A 5228-nucleotide genomic window follows, 5' to 3' on the forward strand; every position below is an offset into this window, starting at 1 on the left:
TGGTGTTTGAAAATGTTCAACATCATCAGCAATGTGGAGAATCCCGTGTACGCTCAGAATTTGACAGTGATCACCATAAAATGTTGGCATGGAGATAAAAAATTTACGTAAAAAAGTATTGGCAGTCTTGCAAAATGGTACAGCCAGTTCCGAACTGCATAAGATTCGACAACCAGCATGTAGAAAGAGAAAATGTTGATAAAAATTTGATGGTAAGACATCTTTGAGCACTAGAGGTCCAGCATACAACAGCATAAATGATAACTGGGTGGCTTTCCAACGAGAGAAATGATCAATATTATAATCTTTACGCTGAAATTCTGTGGGAATAAAAGGGCCGAGATCGGTCATCAATCTTTTCAAAAGTTGGACTTTCTGTAAAGATATTCTGCATGGACTGCTGCGATTCAACCACTGAGATAATAAATTTTTCATTAAGTTTAGAAAAAGTAAATGCATAGCTTCCTGCGGGACATCTTTAATGGGATCGAAGCCAGGTATCCTCAATAATGGAGTTGGAATGTCTCTTGGCTGATGCTTGCGATCATCACGTGCGACAAAGGTTTCTTTTGTCCTTTTCGGAGCATTTGATTCTGAATAAATACGTCGTTTACTTACAGTCTCTCCATGCACACTGCATCGCTCACAGGCAGAAAATCCTGTGGGGTAGACCGTGCATTTGATAAATGCTCTCGCTGGACTGTCAGCGACTATACCAGCAATTTTAAACTTATAAGATTGCTCATTCATTGTTATCCCTTCAATAGTTAATTTGCGGGATTCTTCGACAAAATCATCTAAATAAAGGCCAACATCTCTTGGCTTTGCTTTTCCGTAAAAAAGAGCAGCAACAAAAGAAGAGCACACATAATTTTTGTGCCAAAGTTTAATTAATATAGGCCACAATGTACCTTCCGTATGGGAGTAAACTGCCATGCCATCAATGTGCACTAACACTTTAATTTCAGGTTCATTGTATATATCTGGTACTATACATTTTTCTAGACCATTTTTGATCCCCAAATAAATATAACTTCCGATATCACCCGACATTGAAACCATAGGAAGACTTCTAATCGCATGAGAAAAGCCCATCAGAGATTCTGCAGTGGATGGTAATTCTGGATGGCCAGCTATCTTGAGACGTTTCAGCAAATCAGTTACCCCACACATTTTCATATTGGCTATGTTACTGATAGACCATTCTTTTAAAATATCGTCTATATTCATCGCCGGTTCATTAATCATGGGCTCTTGAGATGGCCGATGTAATGATGGAGATGTAGAAATTTCACTCAAGTTAGAAACATAAGAATTAACTTCACTTCTACGTGACTCAGCACTATGAATACTCGGTGAGGGGCTGGATGGAGGATCAATCTCACTTATTAGTCCTTGTTCTGTATCTGTATCAAAATCTGGCAAGCTGTTTATGGAAGAGTTCTCTGCTGTATCACTCACACAGAAATTATCAGTCTCATTTGATAACGGAGCAGCGTTAATTGCCTCACTACTCTCAGCACTTCCAGGGATGGCTAGCTCTTCCTGGTCACTCAATTCACTTTGTGTTCTTAAACATTTCATTTTCCTCTGTCTATAAACTGCATTTTTATCACGGAAATCCATTTTGCTGTTTTGAATTTATGTCGAAATTGAGGTTAGAAAGGGAGCACGTGACGTTTCAGACTCATAGTTGCATATATATAGTTTTTTTTTCCTTCCAGTAATCTTTATTCTCGATGGATTTTGGGTTATCAATATGAACTAAATGAAGAACATCGATTAATTAGTCAATTAATTAATTAATTAATGTTCTTCATTTATTCATTCATTATTTAGTCATTAATTAAATTTCTTGAAATTTCTTGAAATTTTTTTTAATATTCAGATTCATCCTGAATTACAAATAAAGACGCGATTAACGTTTCGTAATCTCACGCGGAGAGTCGATTTCCCTGTCTTGGGGTGGGGACGTTTTTTATAAAAACAATGTGAACTCCATTAATTATGTGTTGATTAGAAAATAAAAATTTAATGTCAAAATTCATAAGAAATTTTACTAAAAAATGAATTGAAATCGTTTTCTTCCCATAAAATGAGTCAAGTTGGCAGAAGATAGAAGAGGCTCAATAAAACATTGCTCTTCATATTTAAATTGATCACTGATTTGACGATGTAACTAAATCGTGTTCTAGCATAAATGTTCTAGTCTTGAACAGCCATGCAGTTTCAACCTTGAAGCAAGGCTTGATGATACATTGACGGCCCATGCTTGAATCAATAAATGATTCAACCATGTAAAGAAGCCTGATTCTAGTCTGGCTCATCCAGCCTTGATGTCATGTCTAGGTCCAGCCTTGTTCCCATCGTCAAGGTGGGTTTTTCCCACCTGGGTCTCTCTTAGAGGTCTTTCACGAGGCTCAGCCTCTCATATGGAAGCTGTAAGAAATTTTCTCGCAGTAAACTTTGGGCTTGCTGACGTTGTACAGGATGTAAGAGAGGTAGTCAATGCAAATAAACTTTTAATAGTCACCCTTTCCTCCCTAGAAGCACGCGACTGTATCATGAAAAACAAATCAAAACTGGGCAAAAGCAAAGACAAGCAGGTCTTCATTGACCCCGACCTTACCCCAATAGAACAAGAAATCTATCGGGAGGTGAGACTCCTAGCCAAAGCTGTTTAACAACAGGGAAAGAAAGTCAAAATCAAGTATAATAAAGTGCTAATCGATGACATCTGGTGGACATGGGATTACGAATCGAACAAGCTCACCCCGAAACCACATGTGATGAATAGATCCTCTAGTAACTCTTGTCCACGCTCTTCTGCAGTCAACCAACCCCCAAAAAACTGAGGAATTTAAGCAGATCGATTGCAATAAAGGTTCAGTTCTGGAATATGCAAGGTATGGCCAACGTCATTCACAACAATTTTAGCACAGATTTACAAGTTTTGTGCCTTTCAGAAACTATGGGTCTGAATCCATCTCCCCATTTGATACCCTTAATTCTCAGGGATTACCCCAGGTTCTGGTCTCCAGCTGTGCGCGACAGAGCCAGAGGCAAAGGTAGTGGCGGTTTACTCTGTCTGGCCAAAGAAGATCTGCAACCAGTCTTGTTGGAATCCAGTCCCTGGTGGGTATTTTTCCGGATAAAGTCGCATTCTTGGAATGCCATCATTGGATCTTTTTATTTCTGTCCTACTCTCCAACTCGATCAGATTCTCCCCTTGCTCCAGTCAACCATCAAAAGCCTGAGATCAAACAGCCACTTCGTTAATGACATTTTCATACTGGGTGGCGATTTCAACGTCTCGATTGCCCAATACGTAGACGACATCCCCCCTGAAGCCTCTTTTGGCACCAGTGTCAGTAGACGCAGGACCTTCTCAGTGGACAAAACCGATGCTAGATGTGAGCAGTTAATGGCTTTTATGATGGACAACGATTTTATTCTTCTTAATGGGAAAACGATATCTGATAACCCGGCGAGTTTTACAAGCAACAGAAGTCCGAATACCTTCGATCTCATCTGGATAAGTATGGATCAAATTGAATTTGTCCAGGATCTTGAGGTTTCCTCAGACCTCCTTGGATCTAACCATTTATCCGTTTCGATAACTTTACTGGACGTGTTCGTGGAGTCTGCCCCGGTCTCGTCTGACTCCGATGCCTCTTCTGTAAATCTAAGGGGGGACTCTGCTGGCCCATCTTTCCTGTGGAAGCCCTCTTTGGCTCTTGAATACGCTGCAAAGCTGAGCTCTTCTCCCAGACTCCTGAAGTATTCACCGGGGCTTTCGGTGGGCGCAAGAAATGATAACCTTTTGGATGGAATCAGGGAAGCTGCGCGAGGATTATCGATGGTCAAACCACCCAGAAAACCATCAAAGTTTCTTAAGGTCCAGCCTAAACCCCTGTGCTTTGACGACGAATGCTACTCCGTTAAGAAAAACATCACAAAACAATTCAAAAACCTGTACTCTCCTTACCCAGACATCAGGATCGCCATGGAACTCAAGGACTTACACAGATCTTTCCAAAAGATTTGCCGGGAGAAGAAACAACTATTCAGGAAAGCAATTGTCGAGGGTTTCGCCAATGTGCGGGATGCCATTGGGTACTGGGACACAGTGAAGAAGGCTAAAGGATGGGCTCCTAGAGTAGAATATATCAAAATAGAGGGTTGGAATAACTTTCTCGCACAGATGTGCAAGCCCAGAATTTTCCTTCCCCTCGTCACGACGCCTGCCATAAATCCTGCTATGGATGCTGTAATCTCTCTCAAGGAGCTCGATAACAGTTTAAAAAACACCAGGATGAGAAAAGTCCCGGGTGAAGATTCCATTTCTAATGGTTTCTACAAAGCCCTCCCTGAGAACTGGAGATTCCTCATGCTGGACCTATTCAATGACATCTTTATCACTGGGCGTGTTCCCGAGAGCTGGGCCTCCATCAACCTCTGCATGATCTTTAAGAAAGATGACCGTTTGGATCCTCTGAACTATAGAGGGATAGCGCTCATCAATAATATCACAAAGATCTTCACCTCAATTTTGAACGAACGAATTTACGCCTGGGCCGAATCCAGCCAGATCATACCTGAGGAGCAGGCTGGATTTAGGAAGGGGAGAGGAGTGATGGATAACGTTTTCACCCTGCAGTCGATCCTGCAAAATTGGCTGAGACAGAAGGGGGCAGAGTCTATTCTCTCTTCGTGGATTTCCGAAGAGCTTTTGACTCTGTCCCTCACCAGCTTCTGTGGTCCAAGCTGCTGAGGATTGGTTGGATACGATCGTGCCTCTATCCGGATCAAAACAAGTGAAGGTATCACGGATCGGTTTGATGTGGCCGAGGGGGTCCTGCAGGGGGAGAAGTTGAGTCCTCTCTTGTTCAACCTCTTCATCTCGGATATCGACTCTTTCTTTAGGGCAAATGGAGCCAGAGGTGTTGACATTGATGATAGGAGGGACGAGATCCTCCTTCTATACGCCGATGATCTCATAATACTTGCTTTCAGTTCAATTGATCTGAAACGCAAGCTGAGGATCCTGGAGGACTACTGTAATACTAATGGCCTGTTTGTCAATCTAGGGAAAACCATAGCTATGATCTTCAGGAAGGGGGGACGAGTACCCTCTACCAACCATGACTACACTTTGAACGGCTCGCCAGTCGAAATCGCCTCGGAATACACATATCTCGGCGTTAACTTCACCCCATCAGCCACCG

Source organism: Fopius arisanus, unplaced genomic scaffold (genome assembly GCF_000806365.1).
Source record: "Fopius arisanus strain USDA-PBARC FA_bdor unplaced genomic scaffold, ASM80636v1 scaffold00034, whole genome shotgun sequence".
Classification (NCBI taxonomy): domain Eukaryota; kingdom Metazoa; phylum Arthropoda; class Insecta; order Hymenoptera; family Braconidae; genus Fopius; species Fopius arisanus.